Source organism: Gallinula chloropus (genome assembly GCF_964237585.1).
Source record: "Gallinula chloropus genome assembly, chromosome: 3".
NCBI classification, from domain to species: Eukaryota; Metazoa; Chordata; class Aves; order Gruiformes; family Rallidae; genus Gallinula; species Gallinula chloropus.
Genome location: NC_140087.1, coordinates 63,296,189 through 63,321,950, shown reverse-complemented (window position 1 = coordinate 63,321,950; position 25,762 = coordinate 63,296,189).

Here is a 25,762-nt window from a genome sequence, read left to right as displayed (position 1 = left end):
ATATAGATTAACAGCAGGTAAAAATAGACTGACTTCTACTGAAAAGAAATACTTCTGATAAGTAGACAGGAAACATTTAAACATGCATATTTTTTTTGGGAAAAAGAAAAAGCCAAATTACAAAATATTTTCTGTTGCTTGTCTATATTAAGATTGTGTCTGGGTACTCCTGTAAGTCAGACCCATAAGTATATTGTAAGAATTTGCCAAAAGGGAGGAGGTGGCTGGACAGAAAAGATACCACCTTGACTTTGTGTATGTATCCTGGGACAAATCCAGAACTCGAAGTAAAAATGCAGGTGAAAGTACAGTGAGACTTGAGTCGAGTATCCAATTCAACTGGGGAAGCTGCACTGGCCTCCATACCACAGCCTCATTACAAAGCATTAATAATTCCTACATCCCTTGAAAACCAGTGGGGGATGTCAGACTCCTTGTGCCCAGCAGAAAAAAAACAAGTTCAGTCTGGAGAAATAATGCAGTGTTCAGGAAGGAAGGGGTGCATTGTGGTCCCATGGGCTTTGTTGGCATGGAACAATGGGCCATTGTCCTCTGCTTAAGGTATCTTCAGCATCTTTATGACCTGTGATGTAAGTGCTTGCCTATTCTCCAGTGTTTTGCATCAAATACTAATCTTGTAAAGTAAAACTTACAGGAGTTAGTGGGTAAGCTGCCAAACTCTTTGCCCACCTGCAGATAGGAAGAACTGGGAGGTCAGTCCCCTTCCTTCTTGCCCAGTTGATGAAGTTCAAGTGCTGGTTGATGGGCAGCTGCAGGAGGTTTAGCCCAGAATTCTCATTTGATGCAGAGCTCTGCAAAGTTGCATTTGAATTCCCAAAATGGAGAAAACAGTGTTTTACCTGCAGAGAAAGGTCAGTGTGTGCAGTCAGGCAAATGTTGCAGTGAATATTTGGGGACTAGCAGAAATATTTATCATTTAAGTAATTAGTAATGGAATAATAACCAAAGGTTGTATTTTATGGTTGTAATTCTAATTTGCTGCTTTTATGCAAAGACTATTTTTGTCAATTAGATTACTATTTTTTTAATACTAAAATATAGTGGTAGTCCTCTCAACTAAGTTCAAGTGACGTGATGTGCATACAGGTACCTTAAAAAAATAAAAGCAGTGTAGTATTGACATGGAGGTACCAGGTGCAGGGGATATAGGGTCAACTGGTATCCATGTCTGCTCACACTTTACTTCATGGCTGAGACAGCCAGTGATGCTGCAGGTAAGTGAGAAGTAAATTGTTAGCTTTTGTCAAGTTGGACTCTTGGCTCTGAGGAAGTGGACTGAAGCTACTTAATTTCATGGAGCATGGTAAAACTAGTTGGTCACTGACTGACAGAGGGTTGTTCTTTGAATTATTAACTCTGTGTAAACAGTATGGTGTTTTATAATTTTCTGCTCCTTTCTAGTTTTATCTCTTAGCTGGTATGGGTAAGTGAGGGTTTTTTTTTTGAGGTCTCTAATAGTCATTTTGCCTTTTGAACATTTCCAACCATACTTCTTCCCACAGGCTGTTGAAGACTCTTGATTTATGGGTTATAATGTTCTCCAGGTCAGCAAAACTGTCATGGGGTCTAAAGACAGGACTGTGATCTGTATCAGCTGCATTAACTTTCCATTAACTTTCCGTGACTAGAACGCGACTTTGATTATTCTGCATTATTCCTTTGTACAAAATAAGGTCGTTCTCTGTGTATTTTAGTTTTAATAGAACCAGACTGTCACTGACCATCAGCTTTTGCATGCATAGGCTCTCTCCTTCCTGGCAAAGCTTTAGGCCCAGATCCACAAAAGGATTAGATGCCTTAAGTGGGACTTAAGTGGGATTTAGGCATTGAAAGCCCAAACTGAGATCCTCAATATCCCCACTGAACTGCCACCTAACCTTAGAAGTTGCCTAACCTGTGTGAGTGGCTCAGTTTTCAATATCCACCTTTCCCAGGTGGCCAAAGATCCGCTTTGGATGTTCTCAAGCTCTTCGATCCTGACAAGGTTGAGCCTCTTTGCTCCCGTCTTTCCCCCCATATCCTGACAGACTTCAGAAAGCACAAGCTCCTCTTGCAAAACGGTGGCTCTCTGTGTGTGATGTGTCTTACCTTATCCAGCCGTGTCCTTGAAGGAAAGGACCCTCTAGTAGGTTTCTTTCAGGAACAGCTTGAGAACCTTGAAAAAGATATCCAGACTAAGAAATTTGAGTATCATTGCTTAAACACGTGTCCTATAAAAGAAGTGGGACTTCAAGTGCGTGTGGCCATTGCCTTAGTGGCAGTCTTGGACTGGTCTCTGCTTAGTGATGGCCACTCATGAATTTAGTGCACGAGACACTTAAGAGGACTGAGGGCCCTGGTGTTTTCTAAGAGCAGCTTTTGCAGGAAGTACTTTGGGGCAAAGAACTCTTTTCTGCAAGAAATCTCCTAGGGTTTCACCTGACTCTGTGATATACCGCAGATGTGTTTTGAAAGCCAGACTTATTGGGTTTTCCGTGTGCACACCCAGAAATAATAACCACATTTTTAGGGCTTCAGTCTCGAGAATTCCTAGAGCTGAGGCTGGATTGATAGCTGTCTTGCTCTGCAGAGGCCAAAGCAAATAATGTCTTGTTAGTAGCTGAGTAAGTGGTCTTGTGCCATCACTTATTTCTCAGCTGTACCCGTGACATTTCATGTGTTCTCAGCCATGTCTGTTGTTTGTTTAAATCCTGCTCAGTTCCTTGATTTATCAGTTTTCTGTAGACTTTTGTTCGAGTACTCCCAAATGCTATCCTATTTCAAATAGATGCATCCTGATCAGCAAATAGTCTTTCATCAATAACTTTAACTCTTTCACGGAACTCTGCATGTGTTCACTTTGACCTTCTGTTTTTTAAAACATTGGATTTTTTTGAGGGGGCAGTTTTTAGGAAATCTGCTAGAATTTCTCCTGAATCATTCCCTCTCTTATGCAAAAGTTGTACAGGCATTTTTCTGTACCTTTTCCTCCATGTTAACAGATGAGAATATTTTTGTGAGTTTGGTGGGTTTTTGGGTCATCCCCCCCCTTTCATTTTTCCCCTTGGAAGACAGAACTTCTTCCCAGGGAACTCCTAGCTTTCTAATTTGTCAAAGATAGCTGGACCACACGCAACCTTAATACTGTTTATGGCTGCTTTTGATTTATGTACATGCGTACAGTCCTGAAGATGATACAGAACATAAAGCCTATTTGGATAGAGGTGTAGCCTAGAAACTATACAGGCACCAAATATACTCTTTCAAAATTTAGAAACTGAAATCATAAAACATCACTATATAGTGAATAAACTTCATATATAATAACAAGTGCTATGTGTATTTCATACAAAGCCCAGTTGTGTTTATATTGAGGTAGCTAAAATCTGTAGGCCTGTCTGATAATGACATCTTAATAGCTAAAAGTATTATTCATGTATTTTTAAAACTGATACAGGGAGATCTGTTATTTCAATGGGGAGTGTATGTTATAAATTAACCTGTAACTTTCAATCCACTGACTTTGTGATTTCAGAACAGCATGCTTGAGTTCTTCTACAGTTATTTTGGTGTTTTAATACATGCAAACATTGGTTCCCAAGCACATCTTTCATAATTTCATTTGTAATTTGTGTTATTTGTCATATAATCTCACTGTGGCATTTCAAGGATGGTTTCCTAAATTTTTTTTAAGAGCAATCTTTTGAGTGTCCCTATCTTGCTGTTTTACCTCTTCGTACTGCAGAAGATCTGTTCCTGGACTTCCATGAAGAAATAACACATTTTTAATGTGTGACAAAAGAAAGCACAAGTTAAGGACAGCACAGTAAAGGTGACATAGAGAAACCCATTGCTGGCCCATTGCAGGAGGGTGCTGGTGTTGTGAGTGTTACATCGTCATACTTATACCTATTATATGGAACCTATTTTAGGTATAGGAAATTCAGCAAATATTGTGCCTCAGTGGCTGCTAGATCACTTGTGTGCTTGCTAAATCCTATATGCAGTGCTTCCGTTTGCTGGGTTACTCACTGAGCTTTTAATAGTCAACTTAATTTTAGTTAAGGTTCAGTTTAGTAACTCTCGCAATTAGTGGAAGCTGTTGCCAGTGTTGGCCTGGCAAACCACATTACATACGGTGTGCACACGCGCAGCATGTGCGGAGGTACGAGATAAGGGATTGATTCTGAAGGATCCCATCGTGACTAGCTTTCCAGGGGTAAATTACAGAACCTTTTAATTATTGGGGGTAACCTTGCAGAAAATTGAATCTTGAGTTTGCGGGTAGGAGGAAGGTTGGTCTCCCTTGCTCGCCATTGCTTCCCAGTGCCAACAGCAGCGCTGGGGTCCCCGGCTACCTGTCAGGCTGTGGGCTTCACATCAACACCGGTGATGTGCTGCTGTGAGGTGGGCTTACCTTACAGCTGTTGTAAAAGAAATAGCTGTTATTTTCAGAGCACACTTCTGAGCCTTTTCCTACTCATTTGCCCTGTATCTCTGAAAGCAGCTGAGGTACAGGAGGTACTCAAGGCATTGTTATGCTTCATTTTATGGGTAGAGGACCACGGGTGAGACTTTTTTTTTTTTTTGCCCTCATATAAAATGTAGATGTGACTTCATCCAGCCAGATAGTGTCCTGAAAAATGAAATACTGGGGACAGTGACTGTAATTAAGGGTTAACTTGGAAATAAAGGGACAGGTGCAGTGACCAAACATAGTGAAAGGGTGTTTTTTTCTTTTGTGGAGTGAATAGGTTAAAATGTATGGCTGACGTGACTGGAAAATGAAGGCCTGTAGGGCAGTGTCTTGCCCTGTCGATGATGCTCATGCCTGAATTTAGGATTTCTTAGATCCATAAATACCCAAACCGCTGATGTCACTGAGAAAATAAGTAGAAATTGTACAGTAGAGGATGCAAAAGCACAGATGCGGTTTTTAGCATAATTGTGTCCCTTGCTCAGAAGCAAGTACTGGTTACTTCTGCGTGGGGTAAAAGTCAGGAGTGCGTGTGCTGGTCCAGTCCATTGGCCTACAAGTCACTGTCTTGAAACTGTCACTGAGGGTGCAGGGTTCTACTCTGTTTAGAAATACACTGATTTAGGAAAAGCTAATAACATTTTTTTGTCATATAAACCTTATGTACAAAAGGTGAGACTTTCATTTAGGCCCCTATTGATTCGGGTGAAGAACAGGCGGAGGAGAACTCTGATTTATAGGAGGATGTAGCTAAGTGAGGAACTTTGCATATGAAATCATTCTCAGGATGAGCGTACAGGATAAAATCTTGGCTTCGCTGAGATCAGTGGGAATCAGCCTTGATATCGTTGTAGATTCTGTGTACTTCTGCGGTGCTCTTCTCATCAGTGACAGAAACCCCAGTACAGACTTCAACAGAATCCTCACCATCACATTAGGTTTGATCTTTACAGGAAAGGTACCGCTGCTAGTAATGTGACAGAGTGAAAAAAATACTGCCAAAGACAGGGATTTTAATGCTTCCTATTTTATATTTTGACCCTGGTATTTTGAATTATACCAGCATAGAAATTGACATGTTTGTGGGGCTTTTTGCAAAGCAGGGAAAGAACATTTGGGGGTTTCACCCGTCTTAGTTTTTCTAGTTATAAGAAACAGATGATCAAGGGGTCTTTCATAGTAATCATAAGAAGATTTGAAAGAGGAAAAATGCCTACTTTGTAGGGATATTTGTTTGTTTGTAAAGTGTGTGAACTCCTTGACAGGACGGAGCCATAAGAAATTCCAGAGGTTATTCCTGTGTGACAGAAGTCTGTATTTAGGCTTCTGCTAGTCTCCATTATTTATAACAGAACCTTTGAATATCATTTCCAAGACATTCAACTATCAGAAACGATGTGATAATGAGGACGGAATATAGGTCATGAGCCTGCCAATATGTGTGAGGAGATGGTGAGCTTAACCTCACAGGTGAAAGAAAGGTTAGTATAGCAACTGCATGAACACTTCAAAGCATGCAGCTAGTTTGCTGCACTAACTTAATTATCCCTGCTATAGATGTATTTGACAAACATATCTATAGCTCAGATACTGTTACTGCTTGGTGGGAAATAGCAGAAGGTTTCTGTTTGGTTGCCAGTTGACTGGAATCCTTCTTTCTACTTCCTTGCATTACCCTCCTCAAGGACTTCCCCTGCCTCTTGTCTCATTTGACAGAGAGAAATGTACCCCTTTCTTTTTAATGGTGGAAAATATTGCAAGATGGGGGATGACGCAGCCTGATAGGATGGGTGTAAAATTATTTTTAAGCAAGTCTGGTGAGGATTCAATCCTATTTTAATCATATACTGCTCGAGCCAACCAAAAATAAGCTTTTTATTGCTCATGCTGAATCAACCGTATTCTGGTGTCAGCACTCTTTCTCAGCAAGCATCTTGCATTCTCCGTGTAACGCTACAGGGTGGTTTTGAGCATCCCAGTGTTGTTGACTTTCTCCACAAATGGTGTGATCCGAAATGTAAAGAGACGGGATTACCCCAGCGCTCCCTATTGCACAGAAGCGCGAGCCGGTGCCCTGTTCTTTGACACTAAACCGCGGCCTGCTGTTGGCAAGCTGTGGACTTTAATAGGCAAAGACCGTGGGGAACTTTTCAGCTTTTTAGTCTTTCTGCTTCTGTAAAGCCTGTTACGCAGGGAGGGAGAGTGGTCATTTTTAATGCCCGTCCCTGGAGTCTGGCCGACAGATTGGGAGTGTGGAGGGTGGGAGTGGGCCAAGCAGAGGAGCTGAAAACACAGGATATATACATACATTAAAATGGAGCAAAACACAAATACATGCACTTAGGTGAACACAGAGGGGATCTGTGTTGGGGCCACTCTTAATGCCTGCTTTAGATGGCCTGTGTTGAAAATCATTATCTTAAAAAGATGCTATTTATGTCTCCTTTGCAACTGAGTTTATGTGAACTCACTCATTAGCCAGCAGTTCTAACTAGAGAGAAGCAGGTAAAATTTTGGTAGATCTCTTCTTTTTTGTTCTTAACAAGACTGTTTTCATTGCAAACCTTAAAAAAACCCAACAGCTCTGATGTGTTCCTTTCCATACACAGTTTGTATTAGCTACCTCCCTTGTTTGGAAGCACACAGGCATTCATGTATGGTAAATATGGTTTGTTCAACAAAGACTTAAAAATCAGAAATGTGGCTTCCTTGGTGTAAATCTGGAACTTACCCACTGTCTTTTGGGGCATTACCATGGGTTTCTGCTTTTGTAGCAAGGATCAAAACTTGTTTGTTGACAGAGTATGTTTCTGATTTGAGAACACGGGTGAACACCAGTATTTTTTATTGGCTCACTTTCTTCTCCATGCTGACTTTGACAGGTCATGCTGAAAGTAAAACTTCTAGCTTTCCAATTGGCTTTTTGGGTGGGTTTTTTTTTGTTTTGTTCTGTGTTGGCTATTTGAATTTTGTTGTGAAATGCTACTTTTGTGATGGTTTCTGCAAGCTTGTCTCTTTTGGAGGGAAGTATTGACTTTTCCCTATTTCTAGCAGACCTCATGGCTTGCTTTCTTTTTTTTCCCCTTCTTTCATAATAATTTTTATTTTGCTTTGATGATCAATGAATTTTTTTTTTCTACATGGAAGACAATAGAAGTTTTGAGAAGAGGCATTTATGGCTTGATTATTGCCTGCTTTCCTACTATAACTGAACGGAGGATTGCTATAAGTTGTTTGAAACAAGGGATTAAAAGCAATCAGTGCATAGAAAATTAGGGAAAAATATTCCTTTGCACACATGCATCTTTCCATATTAACTATAGGAGAAATGTGCTCCTGCTCAGAGGCACTGATATAGTCTAATGGAAAGAGCAAATACCTGCGACTCCAGAGCAGTGGGTTGTGTTCTGGCTTGTTCCCAGTCTGCACACCTTTGTAAAGCATTTTAAGATTTCTGGATGAAAAGCATTATAAAAGAGCTAAGTGTTATTTAAGCCTGCTTAGTTAGGCAATAGGCTTTAGCCTATATTACTTTCTGATTTGTGTATTACACGAATAGACTGTGAAACTGCTGGGAGAGCCTTTTATTCTTGCACACTGGCGCTTTCCTTCGGCCTCTTTTTGTGGCTTAATCACATGTTATTGGGTGGAAAAGCATGCAGCAGCGCTTTGTGCAATGAGGAGGTGCATAAATAGCAAACATACCAAGCCGTGAACAGCAACTAGTTTTTTGGATGCCTCTGGAAGAGCTCTGACCCTCTCGGTATGTTACTGTGGGGAGATGACAGGTATGATCTGTCCCATGACTGCCCATGTAGCTGGTGATTCTTCAGTGTCCCGCAGCACGCTCCTTATCCCACTCTCCTAAAAGGCTGCTCTGTGTGCTCTAAATGGTGATGGGAAACTAATGGTTAGCTTCAGAGCCCCGTCCATGACAGGTCTGTGTTTATAGCTTTATGTACTGTATGTGCCACTTAAAAACATAACCTCTAGGGCAGGACTTCCAAACCCTCACCATCGCAGAACGATTCTTTCCCACTGTGTAGTGTGATGGCTGCAGCAGACCCCTCTTCTCTGCTGGACTACATGCAGAAGACCTGTATAGCAGTTCAAGCAGCACATGCTGCCCATATATTTGCTTTGCCCATTCCTGTGGGATGAGGACAGCAGGCTGGATTTCTGTATATCAATATGTAACAGGTCACTTAGCACAAGAAATGTGTGATACTGATGGAGAACCTTGCTCTAAAGAAGTCTGAAACGGCAAGTGAAGATTGAACCTGCTTTGGCAGGGGGTTGGACTCGATGATCCCTTCCAACCCCTACAATTCTGTGAATTTCTAAATGCAGATTGCTAATCGGGAAAAATTGTATGTATTGTGTTAAAGGAAGTCTCTGAGCTGCCAGTAGATGGATGCTGGGAAGTGTAGTCTAGGGAACTGTCACTGTACACCAGCCCCATGACCTTCACTAAGCGTCTGCAGTTTGCTAGTGTCCTGGACAAGCCAGTGAGCCTAAGTGGCCTTTTGGATTCACCTGTGCTGGCCATTCTAGGTAGACCAGAGATGGCTCTGAGCATGTGTGGGTAGCTAAGTGGATGTTCACTGTTCAATATATTGAAGTGGGGACACTACCTACATCTCTTCTGAATCCCTTTTTCTGACAGTTTCTCCTAGAGTTAGTTTTGTTTCTGGCAGTGTACGAAAATGTTGTTGTTTGTGCCAGGAAATTGAATAAATTCAGCAAGCTTAGCTCTCTCTTGTAGCTCTTTGGGTATCTTCTGTAGGGAGAGCTTGAACTCCCTCAATTCTAGCCCTCTATCTGTAATTCAGTGTGTATGGTCACCAGAATGCCATGGGTTGGTGGTTATTATTTTGTTTGGTTTGCTTCTTGGCTAGTCCACAGCTGTAAAAATAAGACCTGGCTGTGACAAAAAGACATGCCCTAAACCTGATGTTAAATAGTCTCCCATCACATCAGAAGTGGTGACTGGACCCTTGCAGTTTTAATGTTTCACACAGGTGGGAATGACACTTCCCTTTGGTGTGGATGTGAATGTGCCTTTGTGAATGGCAGCATAGGATGTTATCCTGGGACATGGTGATTTCGCCTGCTCTCTTTTCAAGGGACTGTTCCACCTCTGAGGCCCAGGAGCTTCTCTGAAATACCATTTAGTTAATTCGCAAACATAATTGCCTCCAAAATATCCTTGTCTAGAGTCTCTACGAAGTCTACAGAGGCTTGATGCATGATGGATTTCTTTTATCAAGCACCTGCTTTCTTTGCCTAGCTCAGTTATGCAGCAAGGTTGTTTTTACAGTACTAAGAAGTGAGCAATATATTCCATATGCCACCAAGCTTTGTAAAGAATCCTGCTGATGACAATTCCACAGCTGCTGAGAAATAGGCCAAGCCTTCCCCATAAAGTGACAGTAAGGAAAAGAGTATCTGTTCCATTGGGATTGGCCATGCGTCCTCCCCAACTAGTTCCTTCTTGAAGGAAAATGCTAGCACTTCCGAACTATGTAACAACAGATGGTGGCAGAAACCAATTTCCACTGCAAAGCCATTTGGTCAGGAAGTATGAAAAAATGTTTTGGAATTGTGAAAATGAATTCTTGGCTTCAGGGCTACCAGGAGCCTACTAGGAGTGAGACATGAAGCAACTGTTTAGCAAACCTGAGAGCCTGCTTGGCCCTGAAAGAAATGGGGCTTTAATCAAACACTTTAGAAATGAAAGCCTTTATGTATGTAGGGTCTGGATTTCAGAAGTGTTTGGTGTCTTATGGGTGTTACAAAAATCATGTTCTTAATTTCTGAATACCGATTGCTTGACCAACTACCAAGCAAGCAGCCTTCAAAATATGCAGCATGACCTCCAGCTGAGACAAGCTTAATATAGCTCCTAGTGGACTAGTCAGGTGGAACCTTCCCTTTTGGCTCAGCTGATTTGCTGCCCACAGACCATGAAAGTCCCAGGGCTCTGGTAACATACAGGGACACAAAATTAATGTGGAAACAACACAAGCCACTCTACTGAGTTACGTCTAGTGAGTTGTGTGTGTCCCCCAGTTGCTGGGCGCAACAGGTTCCTTTGGTGATGGCTGTAGCTGACCAAAGGTGCCTCTTCCAAGAGCGCTTTGGGAAATAGAATGTGTTTCTTTTTAGCAGTGCATCATAGAAGTCTGTTTGCGCCATAACTCTCCGAGATAAACAGCAACATGTTTTTCCCTCCAGCATTTCCATGGTGAGTCCTCACCACTCATACAGCCCTGTGTGTCGAAAATCATTCGAGAGAACTTCGCATAGATGTGGGACATAAATGATGCTTGCCGAACCATCTTATTTTATCTGTTCTATTAGAAATGTATACCAAATTATACGGTAATGTCATGTCACCAGAAACACAGAGCAGATGGAAGTATCTTTCCACATATTGACTCATGTTACTCTGATGAAAGGAATTTGTTTCTCTCCTTCTGTCAAGGCTGCTAGCCTCTGGCAAAGGATGCAACCCTCAGCGAGGAGAACTTTACCAATAATGTTCAAGTGACCATCTGATTTAAACATACTATTATTGGCTGATATAGTCTGTTTGGAGTAGCCAGTCCTATTTGTTACATTTGTGTAAGATCATGTAAACCAAGCATCTTGTTCCAGACTAAGGAGACCCCAGGCCATTAACCCTTGAGGAAGCAGACATTCAGCTTTTATAACGAAGCCCTCAAGGCCCTGATATTGGGTGCTTTGGAGACCAATCCTGATACAGCAAGTGCCAGGTCTCTGACCTGTACTTCTGTGTATAGAAGTGATTCGTCCCCTAACACAGATTACGGGTGCTGTGTATTTGCTACCAAACTTACAGTTAGCAAACTGCCAGGGAAATCCCGACAAATGAAACAGCTATAGGTGTGCCGTGAGGAACTGGAACGTAGATTCCCTCAGTGTTCCTATTTGTTGTGAGTGGTATGTGACTTGATGAGAGCACGGTTCTCAGTTTGAAAACACGTGAAACTGAAGTCAAAAGGGAGTCAGCATAATCATTAACTGACTCACCTTCTGGATGTGACAAGTAATGAACCAGTCTAAACTTGCCTGGAGCTTTCTTTGGGACAATACCCACAGGGGAAACCCTCTTACGCTCAAGTGAAGCGTTATCAAATGGGCCCTCTATTTTCCCCAAATGCCAGCTCTTTTCTGCCTTGTCTCTAACCACCTGAGGACATATAACTGCTGATCTCAGCATCCCAGCCAACATTTGCATCTCGGGGCTTAAGTACACGACAGTAAAATCCCCAACACAGCCGTTTTTACAAAAAATTGTGTACACTTTTTGTTCGTTTCTTTTTTTTCTTTTCTTTTTTTTTCTTTTTTTCCTTAGTAGCCTGTATCCACAACAGCGAAACGTTTTTATCTGCCCACGCTGGGATTTTTGCTTTTGCAAACCTTTTTAACCAGCATTTGGCTCTTTCCACTTTCTTACTTTGATTTGGATGACTGGTTGAAGCACCTGCTAATGGCCTGAAGCACTGAAGCCGAAATTTGCAGTTTGTGTCCCACTCAGACTGTTTGTTACCTGCCTTCTGGAGCACCTGCTACACGGTTTGGTCTTGAGAGCCTGCTCTCTACCCTCTGACAGCAGCACTCCTTGCTACATCGCCGCTCCTCAGCTTTGTCCTGCTCTTTCCCCTCTGCTCTCTGTAGCCCCTACTTCAGCTTTGCCTGTGTCTTCACCATAACACTGAAGCTGTTCTAAAGCTTGAGTGAAGAACGAGACTTCCCTCAGTGCATAGGAACAAAGGCGATGCGAAGGGAAGTCAGTCACTGAGGTCATCTAAAAGCCTTCACCATGGCACTCACCAGCAGAATTTTAAACTGTTTTTGAAAAAAAGGTTTTCTAGGGAAATTGTGAACTGGAGAAGCTTGCTGAAATCAGGTCTTATATTGGTGGTGGTCAGGAAATGTAGGAAACGGCATCACTGCTTTTCAGAGGAGGACCTAAAGAAACCCAAGTGACCCAAGGCACGCTTCTCCCTTTCTCCTGCTGCCTTTTGAGGGTCTTTTGTATGCTTTTCTCTGAGATTGCTTCTGATGCCTAAGCATAGGGACGTCTGTTAGAATTAGTTCTGTAGGCTGCATTTCATGAGAAAATTCTCCTCCCTGGGAAGGGGCAATCCTAATGGAGGCTTTGAGGCAATAGCTTCCAACAGGGATTTTTCTTTCTGTTCTGCCTTGGGAGGCATTAGCTTTTCCCAGTCTTGGTCTGTGCTGAGGATATCATTTACATGGACTTTCCCTTTCCAAAAAGGTGTTTGTTTTCTCTGTTAGAAGGATGCTGTTAACAGCTACATCAGAAGCTTACGTATTGGCTTCCTGCCTGGGTATTTATGTCTGCGTTATCCACCTGTCCCTTTACGGGCAGGATCATCCTCTTCCCAACGAGCTGTGTCCCTTGATACAGCCACACCATGCCCTCCACCCACCTTCTACATTAGTGCTGTGTGGGGTTTCCCCTGGGAAGCAAAACATCTCCCTCCAAGCCTGGGCTGCAAACTGGGGCTTGTCCACACCTGTGACATCTGCTCTTCCAGAACTGGGCGGGGCAATGGCTGAGTTTTCCCTCCTCACTTTTGTTTGGTTGCCTCAAAATAACCCTAATTAATTTTGTGGGGAGTTTAGTTTGCTCCCATGATGGGATTGCTCTTTGTGCAGATCTCTTGCATGCTATATTTAGGTATGGTTTTTGGAACACCATGTGACCTGAATCAGATAACTTCTGAACTATTAATCGTGTCTTTGACTTCTTCCGTGGCTTTGGGGTATTTTATGGTTATTTTCTTACTTACAGAATAAAAACAGATCAGCCTTACAAAAGCTGCTGCCAGGCTTAACAAATATTTAAGATGTTGACTTAAACTAAATTTAATTTTATTATTTCTGCTGCAGTCATAGCTTTACTGTTTCTTAGATGTTTAACTTCATAAAAACGTTTCTTTACCATCTTAGTCTTTCTTAATGGATGAACCTGTTTCACTGTTTTAGAAGAAACAAGGTTTTCTGTGTTTGTGTATGACAATAGGGTAGAGAGAAAGAGTTTAATGCCTTCAATTTCCTGCCTCACACAAACTTTCTTCCTTTGTTTACTAGCTGGTTGATCCTCATAGATGAAAAGCCCAAAACATTGGCCTGAACTATTTCCCTTGTGTTAGCTATGTCCCTTTTCTTAACAGGGGAAGTTAGTTAGCTGCTTGTTTTTTTTCCTGATTCTTCAAGTTATGCAGCCTGGCTTGTATCCTGCCATCACTTATTGCTGGAGGCTGCTCAAGCCCAAGAGGAAGCCAAGCTCTCTGTAGCTCTGCATCCAGGGTGGCTGGGGTTTGGAGCCTGTGATCCGTTTCAAGGTACCATCTCTTCGTTGCTCATGTCCGTAATTGCTGCTTTCTGTGTCTTGGCTGCCTCGACAGGGGAGGGGTGGTACTGGCATTTCTTTTGGCTTCAGCTTTTTTGCCCTGATGCCTTAAGGCATTTTGATAGGCAACTGGATAAAAGGCCTTTTTGTCCTCCAGTAGTTGGAAAAGAGCTTGGTTTGACCAGGTAGGTTGTTGGGTAAAGATTAGAAGTTACGGGAATGCTTCTCATCCTTTGAGAAGCAGTGGACAGAGAGGAAGACAATCCTTCCTATTGCAAAGCAAACTGATGAGGTCTAATTATAAATAGTAGCTTTTTCCCTCATTTTTTATTTTTAAAAAATTCCTTCAGAATTAAATCCTTTGCCCCAGTGTTTATTCTTTCCCTCCAATAATAGCAGTAAAAAGCAGAATAATACACATAACAAAAATCAGCTTTGAGAAAAAGGCAGATAAAGAAATATCCACCAAAACCTGCAATACGTGTCTGTCGGAGACACATCCCATCCCCCCCCAACATTCTTATATTCGAATCTCTGCAATGTAACTGCACCAGCCTAGTTGGGGGAAATTTGTTTGAAGATGTATTACGTTCCACGATCAAATGGAAAAAATGGCACCTGTCATCATATTTAGAAAACAGCTGGGTAAGATGGCCAAGTGCCATAGTCTCTTTTCACATGGCCTTTATGCTGAAACCGTCCAAGCTCCATTCTCAGCAACTGGAGAAACCCTGTGCCTTTAAATGGTTACAGAAACGTCTACTTAGGGGCCAGCTCTTATTGCAGCAAAGCCTGCTTCTGATGCTTCTAATTAGCACTTAATGGATTATACTTTACTTTTATAACCAACCCAGCAGGCACTCTTCTGTAGTATTTTTCGGCTATTTTTGGTGGAAGATACATTCAATTGTGCTGCTCTTCATGCTTTCATTTCCAGCATGCAGAAAATATTAGAAATAAAATGCTGAGATTATTTTAGTGCTCAGATGCTTAATTTAAGTCTGATTAAGCATTTCCTAAATGTATTTTCTTTTATCTAATATCTTAGAAAATCTCTGATGGGTTAATTGTTGTATCTGATCTAGACTTTGATGCCAGATCTCCTAAATACATACATATTGTTAATTAAAATATTTATATACACAAGCCTGTGGGGGTTTGTGTTTTGTTTTGTTTTGTTTTAATTTCCAAATACAGCTCCAATAAGTATTTGTTTAGGAAAGAAAATGTTTTTCCAGCTGAACACAATGCAGGTACATATAGAAGCTTAGGTACTTCAGAAGTTACATGGGCCTGTAGAAGCTAATGATTTCTATACCTACTTTGATTTAAAATAGCAACGAGATTAGGAGCCTTACAGATTTGCTTTGTGTGTGTGCACATATATATGTATATACACAGTATACATATAGTGTCACTATGTATACAAATCTGTGCATGTGCACATATATCTATGTTTAATAAATCAATATATTTACATAGTATAATTTTCCAATTAAAACCTATTTCCCCCTCAGGCTATTGGTTTTGGTGTTAGTTCCTAGCAGGAAACCTAGCTTACTGATGCTGCCTTTGAACCTGCTCTTTGCTCAGGCCACGCTTCCAGTAGGACAAGGTCTAAGATTGGTTAGACTGGAACAGGAGGGGGAGCTCTCACTGCACCAGCTGGGAAAGGGGAGGCCAGGGTACCCGAGCCAGGGAGAAGAGGGGGAGGGTCCACCAGCTGCAGTCTGAAGCAGGTGAGATGCACTCTCACTTTGCTCTTACTTACTGTGGTCCCTTCACCAAAGTGGAGAACTGGGTTTCTCCATCCTTCCTCATGTCAGTAACATACACGCACACAAAACAAGGGGTTTGGCTCAGGGGATCAAAAAAGGCCAGGTTATATCCATGGTTTACAGCAAAGGAAGTGCTGCTTGTAAGGTGTCCAGGTTGAAAGCATGTTTGCATTCTCATCCTGATGCCACACAGCACTGGTGACTACAAGGCAGGCACTAAAACATGACTGTACCAGTTGTTGAAGGCAGAGAGTTCCAAAATACTGTCCAGAGAAAATGTGGAAACTGCTAGGTTTTTTATGCCTATACTACTGAAGAAAAAGAAAGGGTTGGATAGTGGTGGTTATAAAAAAGCTTCTTCAGTGTGATGGGATGAGGGCAACTTACTTTCTGCCCTAGGCTTTGAGGAGAGTGGGTTTGAGCTTTTCTTCTGTCATATGCATTTCCAGTGGAGGAGGAAGAGGAAGCTAGCTGTGCACGGCTGAAGGGCTGTTGTTCCGCTGCCCCTCACAGAGGGGAGTCAAGGGATGTCTGCTGGGCAGAGCCAGTCCTACCTTGCTCCTGCAGCATGCCCTCGCTCTTTAATCCGTTTCCTGTTCAGCTCTTTCAGGACAGTGCAGCAAGAGATTACCTCAGGCTTGAAACGAGGCCGTAGTCAAACCTCTCTGAAATTGTGTTGTGTTTGCTCACTTGTAGCCAGCTGAAGCTATTCTAACATGCTCAAATGTGCTGTTATATTTCCTTTAAGAAATAATGTGAAGAACAAGAGATTCTACTATTAACCCATTTCCCCTCTCCCCCCCCCCCGCCCCCAAAAAAGAGCCCCATTTCCCCCAAGTCTGGCAAAAGCTCTGCTTTCTCCCAAAGCTTCTGCAGAGGTGGAGTCTATCTTTTTGCCTGCACTATCTCCTCATAGTGCATTATAAGCACAAGGGCTGCAGGATTAGCCTCCTTCCAACCTCTGTTTGAGATGTCCGTGAAGTATGTGGCTCCTTAGAGCTCTGTTTGTGACCTCCATGCAAAGTGGCGAAGGCAAGACTGAGACACCACCAGTTCAGCAGCAGCATCCCAAGCTCTGCACCAGCCAGAGCTCTGGGATGACTTTTGCCCTCCCCAGTTTCATCCCTCGGCAGTTTGTGCCAGGGCTGGGTAAGCCAAGCTTTGCAGTAGGTGAGGTTATCAGGGTCAAGGTCATCTACAAGAGTAAGGCTCCTTCAAACAGAGTTTGATTTGAAAGGCCAGCTTGGGAAGTTCCCTCTAAGAGCTGAACTTTGCTGTTGGCAGCCAAGACAAATTCAAAAGAATTAGGAACTTTAAAAAAAAATCTTTTTAATTATATGACCTGTGAATAGGGCATTTTTAGATTGCACATTCAAATATACACTGTGACAGCAAATTAAAATTCTTATTGAATCTTTTTTTTTAAAGAAATGTACTGTAATTCGTAGTGGAAAGTTTGAAGAGCAGTATGCAGCTCTGCACAGAAATTCTGTTCTCGTGACTAAATTCAACATCACTGGTTGCTCTCATTTAGATGAACCTTTTTGGAAGTTCTTTTTTTAAAGCTAGCGGATTGGACTTCTAATTTTAACTCTTATGGTTTATAATTAGAAACATTTCCAAACTTGTTTACAAACACCTGCACTTGACAGTGTGTCTGCAATCTTAGGAGGGCTCACTTGTCACTTCCAACAGGGGTTGAGAGGGCATCTGAGTTCTTTGTGTTTGTACAGCTAGCTTCAGGACACTGGATCAAAAATGTATTTTTCAAAAATTATGTTACAGATAAGTGCTGTTTTGTGAGGGGGGGTTGCATGTACCTAATCAGCAAATAGGTATTTCTGACTAGTTATGGATTATTTCAAAGTCAAGAGGATTGTTAGTTAGTGATTGTTTGGAACAAGACTCAAACTGGCACCCAAAAGAGAAATTCCAGGAACTAATTTTAGCAGTTTGATCTCTCAATTGGAGAAGATGGCTTACTGGTTTTCTGTACATTTCTTCCTCAAACATGGTACTTTCTTGCTAGCTGTCCTTCAGAAGTTCCTCATGGTTTAAAAAGACTTTTGAATAAATCGTTGGGTTGTTTGCTCACACGAAGCTAGTAGTAAGTTGCTGAACATACTGTGAAACAACAGAGCATTGTTCCTCTTGAGTTTGAGTGGGATGCATGTGTTACACAAGTCTATATGCAACTTGTTTACAATAGGGTGAATATCATTCAGTGTTACTCATTGGTCAAGTATATAATAATTTAGAAGTAATCAAAGTACTTTATAAAAATCCTTTGGCTTCTCAATATGCTCACTACACCTGATTTTTAGCTGCATCTCATAAGTTAACAACATTGCTTATTAATTTCTAGTTTAATAGGAAAGATTATCCTTACTAAAAATTGATGCTGTGTGGGAAGGTGGCAGGAAGAACCCTCCAAATATGCTTCAAGGGTATGGCTGAACCAGAGGTAGAGAAAGCAGGCTTAAGCAGTAGTGTCATAAGGTGTCCTATTGATTGCTTTATGCTCTTGTTGTTACTAATTAGCGTGAAAAACTCCAGTTAATTAGACTAGCCTGTTTGGCTCTTGTGTCCTTTTTTGGGAACTGTGGTCAACCTTAGAGAAACTCCAATAGAGAGAATAAGGGGCCGTGTAGATAAATGGTTTTTATTGTTGTCCAAAAAAGCACGGCCCTGGATCCAGATGAGGAATCTGTGTTAATGTCAAAGGATGGTGTCCTCAGAGGTGTTTACTCTCTGTCAATTTCCCTGTGAGTTTGATATAAGTGGAATTAGGCACCTAAATACCTTTGTGTACTCCTGCTCTTTGAAGTTAAGCTTGTAGTCCGCAACCTGTATCTTGTGCTTGACCCTTCCACAGAGCACACGGTGCATGCTTGTTGAGAGGCTCTTCCAAGGCAATTGCATATAAGTAAACAAATAGATAATTAAATGTTGCTTTTGGAGTACAGTGTACAGGTCTGAAGACTTTAAGTTTTTTCCAGCTGTAAAAGAGCTGTGCCTCATAGCTGTGTTTCTGCATTCCTTTAAGGCAATATGATTTTAACAAGCATTCGCTTTCTACAGGCTTTTTTTTTTTAATTTTACTTTTTAAACAAGTAGCCTAGCCAAATCATGATGTTACTGATATAGTCCACAGCATAATTTCTTAGCAAGTACAGCTGCGATTAATAAATTGTGTTGTAACCATATTAGGCTGTTACCATTTTTGGAAATGGCGTCAAACACAGTTTGTGAGCTCCACTGTTGTCAGGGCCCCAGTTGACCTGAGTTAGAAATACCTGACATTTTAGAAATTGCTCGTGATTCAAATATGACCATAGAAAATAGACTCAAGTGGAATTTAATACCACTTCTTGCTTAACTAGAACCTTCTGGTTTATTATATATTCTATCTGGAGATAGCACTTTCCCATCTGATGTACTGAGGGAAATGTTGCTTCATGCCAGTGTTTTTAGTTTTCCTCTATTTTTGTTTGCTTGTCTCAGCTCTATGCCCACTTATTTTAAGTGTTAATCTGTAGAAATGTTTCTGAAAGGTTAGGAGAGGCACAAAAGCAAGAACTATGCAAGTGTAGAAAGATCTACCTATCCAGAAAGCCTCAAAAACATGCAAAAACCTCTTTGATGTTAGAAGTCTCGACTGACTACGAAGTTGGTGACAAGCTTTTTCAAAAGCAAAAAGAAAGGAAGACCTCTATGGTATATTTGTAGAGTTATCTAGCTTGCTTAAGCCTTTCCAGTTCTTTGGTGTGAATCTTTGGGTGGAGCGTATAGCATATGCATGAAGGGATCCATTCTCAGGGTAATCTGCCTGGCTCCTAAAGGGAAATGGCATGGGAAAATCTCTCTTTTGGTGAATTTAAAGGGGTATCCTCTGCCTCAGAAAGTGGTAATTAAGATAAATAGAGGCGTCATGTAAAGAAGGAAAAATGGCTTCAGAGTTGCGCTTTGATTCTTTCCGCAATAGCTCTCACTTCAGGTCAAATTGTCACTCCTTGCAAAGAATCCCATGGTATGATTGAATAGCTTAAGCTGCAGCCTGTATGCTATACCAGCGTGATTTAACAGTTGAATTCATATCCAGGTAGCTGGGCATACAAAGGTATATCATAAACCATAAGAGGGGAAGCTCTGAGGGGGTGTGGAATATCTTGTTGCAGTTAGAAATCAACCATGATACTGCTTGTATATTACCAGCGGCGGTCAATGTAGGTTCCTAATCCATGATGTCCCAGCATTGACATTACACCTACTTCCCCAGAGCTGGAACAGATTGCAGATCCCTGAGATGAAGACCCTTTGCTTGCATCTCCCATTGTACATAACTATAAAGCAGTTTTTAGAAGTCCATAAATAGGTGTAAAATGGCATTTTTCCATCAAAATAATAAAGGTAAAGAGGATTGTGACTATTACTACGGCCTATTGCAAACTGTCCATAGCTTAAATTTTTGCAACTTCTTACTACTGGTGCATAAGCAGATGTATGATACTTTTGAAATAATCCTGTGCCATCAAAATATGTGGTTTTCCTCCTTAAAGAAATCGTTACACGCCAGTTGTACCCCCACTGAAGGGACCTAGAGCAAGTGTGTATGAAATGAAACTGGTTCAGGATAACTTGCCTTGGTTTAGGGGACAGTTAATGATCAATTTTCGTGCCCTGTCTGCCAAGTATTTGTACACTAATTAGGTTCTATTTTGAGGGCAGAGCACGTGAGCTTGCAAGAAACCCCTTGTACAGGATGAGAAAGGGCAAGGCGTTTTTGTCCCCAGGGAGTGCAAAACGTAGCATCACCTAAATGTGTGCATTATTTCTGCGTAGTGTATGAATCCCTTGGCTCGTATGGAGGGTCATCTTAAATTGGCTCACAGGTGTAGTTGTAGCCAGCTAAGGTGCTTGAGAGTAGAGCACTGCTGAAGAAACTGAACTGACTCAAAGCACAGTCATAGAGTCTAACTTTACAGAATGTCTTTCGCAATATATTTGAAAATTACCTTTATGACTAGTGGCAGGACCTGTTGTATAAGTAACCCAGCCATGGTACTGGTTGGTATCTCACTTTTCACTTGAACCTCTCTGCGATGCAGGTCTTGGAGGAGTGAGTGTCTGGTGCAGCCTCTGCCTGGCTCCTTGGTAAGTCATTCGAATCTATCTTTCTGTACAGTCACTTTCTAAACTGCTGAGAAAAAAAAAATAAGGAAATTTTTCATAGAGTGCTTTAAAAGAGGGTTGCTAATCAATTTTTCTTATTATTTTATGCCCTGTGATTTTTACACCACCCCCACCAGCTGGTTAATCATGCAAAAGCTGAACACTTCATTAGCCAGAACATGTTTGCCCATGGGCATTTCTGTAGTAAATTAGTTCTTTCTATTTATACAGGTAAGTCATGGCCAAAAGTCTTTAAGGTGCCAAAGGTAAGGGTTCGAATTAATTCTTTTTCTGAGTTTTCAACTAGGTTTAACTTTGTGCACTGTTGATTTGAAATTACTTTCGAATTAAAGATATAATGGATAAAAGAGTGTTTTCAGCCTGCTCTGAAATAACAATGTGCCTTTCTGGATCTCAAATTTGGCCTTTGTATTACAGCTGGCCTCGAAAAAAACCACCAAAAACACGTGCGTGCACCTACCCATGTATATACGCACACACATGCGCGATCTCTACGTCTACGTGCACAGACTGAGTGGCATGTGGCATATTGACCAGTGTTTTTCCTTTCTTACTCTGTGCCTTTGAAACTATTAATTGAAAATATGTGGTTTGTAGATGCTTTTTTCCTTCAAATCAAATGGTGCCCTCTGAAAGCCTAGTTTAGCTCGACAATGAATTTAGCTTTCAGGCTTTGGCCATTGCAATATTGTTTGAATGCCACCATTTCCTGCAATCAATGTAATTTTATATCTACTTGGAATAGAAAGTCAAGATGGTGATTGCCTTAATTTAACTCAGTGTTGTATTCATTAAGAAGCTGATCCCGAATTCCTTTCAGATCAAAGTCTGATTTCAGTGGAACCTTTCGGCGCACAAGGTGTGCGGTAGCCTTCTAAAATGTTGTCATTGTGACTAGTGAATAAAAACTAAATGTGTGGCTAAATTTAGGCTGTTGCTCATGTCAGCTTCCTTTTCTAAATGACGGTAAGTGCATTCCATAAATAGTATGCCTCTTATGTTGTCATATCTCTTTGGCTTGCTTTGCAGTATTTTACAGGATATTTGCAAATGAATTTTGTGTTCAGTAGGCAGGGGATGAAAATAACACTACTCATTGGGACTCCATTAACCCGCAGCTAATGAGGAACCATTTCGAGGGCTGGATAAGTGTAATTCAGATTAGCCTGCCTGCCAGGCTGCTCTGCTCCCGCTCAGGCTTGCACTGTGCCATGCCCTCACTGCAGTCTGGAGGGACGGAGCCCAGTGCGGCACTGCTGGCACTCCGGACTGTTGTCGGTTAAGTTTTCTGTGCTTCAGTTCCCCTTTTGGAAGGTAGGAGAGAAGACCCTGTGTGTGTGTGTGTGTGTGTGTGTGTGTGTGTGTGTGTGTGTGTGTGTGTGTGTGTTCACGTGCATGCGTGTAGATAGGTGACAGTGATATTGACCTCCATAGTCAAGTGTTTTGAGATGTAATGAAATATTCTACAAACACTATACTTGTGCTTGCTGGTTGATAGCATTGTTACTTGTAGAAAAGGGTACTACTTGATGACAGTAAAGGTGGTCCAGACTGGCCCTTAATTAATTTTATTTTCAAAATCTATATTAGTGACTGTCATGAGGGCACCTGGGCACTTTACATCAATAAAATAATCAATTTAAAAAATGTGTAGACCAGAACTCTGTGTTCACTAACAAAACTCCTGTTCCACGTTACGACTAAAGGTCAGTCCAAGGCTGGCCAAGCAAGCAGGACTCGCATTTCTGTACCTCGGCGCTTGCCAGGCGCAGCTCTGGCGGAACACCACCGGCAGCAGCTTCCAGATGCCCGCAGTCCCTGTGGAGGACGTCTTGCTGCTGGCCGGAGACTTGTTTAACCCCCTGCAAGTCTCAAAGCAGTTTCAGGACTGATAGAAAAGGTGGAGAAAGACCAGTTTGGAGGCCAGTCACAATTAAAAATGTGGCTTTGCCAGTTGTGAGCAGTCCACTGAGGTGCAGGAAACAGGGACTCAGTGGAGCTGTGCTGCTGGAGGAGAGAGAGAGGGGAGAGCAAGTGAGCAAGCTCCTTCTCAAGAGCAGGCTGGAGGTCTCTTAACTGGAGAAACGTTATTGATGACAAATGTTACATTATGCAAACTTAGCAAATTCTCAAGGAATATAATGCTTCCCAGGGTTTTTTTCTTAACATGTGTTAATATTTTATGATACCTGTGCATTAATGGCTACATCCTACAATGTTTAAGTGAGTTTGGGCTGCTAAATTGCCTTTATGGACTTTTTAAAGACCACTACTGGTCACTATGGATTAGCTAAATTCCCAATCTCGTTTAACATGCTGATGATATAAAATCAGCTTGTCTGTTTTTCATGCATTAAGTGAGCATATGTAATTAAATTAAATGTTATTACAAAGCCGCATTTTATTTATTTGCATTAGCACATTTGGGGCAATAAATCCCACTTTAATACATATGTAATTGTGCAAACAACGCTGTAACTAGGAGTGCCTGGACAAAGATGTAATTTTTTAGATGTGAAATTGTAATGGATTTTGATGTCTTGAAATCCAATTGAACTCAAGCTGAGCTTAAAAATCTGAGATCTGATTCAGAAGAATTCAGTCCCATCTGGCCGGTGGGTAGCAGGTGTGCAGGGCGTGTGTGTGTGTGTGTGTGTGTGTGTAAGGGAAGGAGGTGATTGCAGGGAGTGAAACATTTCTCTTTTCCTCTAAAGCTTGAATTCCAGTTTAATGCTGCCATCTGAGGCTCTCCTCAGTTTTAAGTTGTTGCATAATTACCGACAGCTATCGTTGGTCTCCATTTCTAGACAACATAATGGCGGAGGTGAATGGCAGGAGCAAGTAAGTCTGCATTATTATGGAGAAATATGGTGTCTCATTCTTAAAGTTTTGAATTTGGTTTCTGATTTCAGCCAAGACTCTTCCTATGGATGAGTGTATTTTTTTTTACATATGTGATCTTGGAAGCCCAAATGAGAAAGGTTTCATTGTGGCATTTGGTATCCAGGTCTCCGAAAATTGTTGCATGGTTCCACAACGACATAAAGAAAGTTTGTTTCATCTCTCTATTTTTATAAAAGCAAAGAAAATTATGCAGTGTCTATTTTCAGTAGATAATGGGCAGTAATAACATTTTGTACTAACTAAGGAGGGGTTTTAATCTTTAAAAGTATTTTAACAATCTGTTGGATACTTTAAGCACCTCTAGTGGTCCCACTTTATATCTTGTAACCTTCAGAAACTTGTCCCAGGTGTTCTTATTTTCCTCTTTCTTCTTCCCTTCCTTCATCTTTTGATCAGATACTGACAGTTGCCCTCTGCCTCTGCTTGGGAGCTTTTTACTTAGGAGGTTTAAGAACCTGCTCTTCCTTGGCTTTTAGCATTAGCTATCAAGTCAGCTCCCTTTTGCACTCCTATCAGCTCTCCCTCTTCCAACTTTTAAATGTTTCCCATTCCTTTTCTTTGTCTTTGCTGCTATGTGACTTTGTGCTGGGAAGTCTTTCAGTGCATGTGTGGGGTTTGGGAATTCACACGCAAAACACTGCTTATTTAACAAAATAAGTAAGAAAACAGTTGTAATTCTTCTCTAGTCTTTAACTTCACACTACTAGAGTAGATGACACTTTGCTGCTGTATTTCACAGGGTTTTTTCATGGTGAACTGACTTAATTTCTAACATAGAGCGGAACTGGTGCTATGTTGCCAAGGGAAGTCCATCTGGTTTGACAGACAAAATGATAAGCGTTCTCTGGACATCCCTGTAAAGCTCTCCCCATTATTTGTTTGCTATTAAGAAGTTAAATGGAAGAGGTCACCCCCTTTGACAGAGAAAATTCCTTCTTTTTTTTTCCTAGCAATAGGGCTTTGCATGAAAACATTTTTTATTAAGCAAGTCATCCATACTGCACCGTAGGCTGTTTGAGTGTAACAGTATGTTACAGTCTGCAAAGTTAATGCAGTTAATATTCAACTGAACTTTTGGGGGGTTGCTAATCCCTTAGGCGGGCTTAGCAGAAAGGGCAAACATATTTATAGCACTTTGAATCAGACTGCAGTGATCGAGTAAGAGTATGTGTTATACCATGCAAATGTTATACAATTTCAGGAAAGCTCAATGCATAATCATCTTTTAATAGTACTTAAGTTGGTGAAATATCTCATCTGTAAGCAGCAGAGTTGTTGGTTCAGTGGACAACAGGTTTGTTAAAATGAGACTGTGAAAGGTCTTGAGATTCCTGTTCTGCTGATAAATTCTGTAAGTTCTGAACAGATTTATGGGCTGTTTAATTAGGAGATAAGTGTATTCTTTAAGCCCTGTCATTTGTATTATTCTCTAATAGGATTTCATTGGACTTTGTCACGTATCTGACTACGACTGAGCATGTACAGGGTTGTCAATAGCCTATTCTGTGTAGACCAGGGTCTCTTACTATCTTTGTAGAAGTAAGATCATGATTCCTGAATGATCATTCCTCCAGAGTGGAAGTGTGACACTGGGTAGAGTTTGCTTTGGTTAGAGCCATGGGCACACTGAGCAAAAGAAACAAGAGTTAAGTCATAAGTTTACACTAAGTTCATAGCGAAGCTGAAGCACTTAGACTGAGAAGGTCCTACACGGGGCGGCACGGAAACTTTCTGTATTTGCCACAGACACGCCTTGCATTGAGTGTAAGGTTTTGTGGAAAAGCACATGAAGGCTCTGTAATGCTATCAACCCATCAGGAGCTGAAGGAAAAGAAAGGGCGGTCTTGGATTTTCTGCAGAATTTGATTGTGTAGAATTTGTAGTCAAATAAGAGGTCCATCAACTGGTAGTCAACAAAAAGGAAGGGAGATAGATATTAATATGACTGCTAACAGCTGTAGTCGGTATGGTAGATTTTTAAGGTGAACTTGTGATGTCATG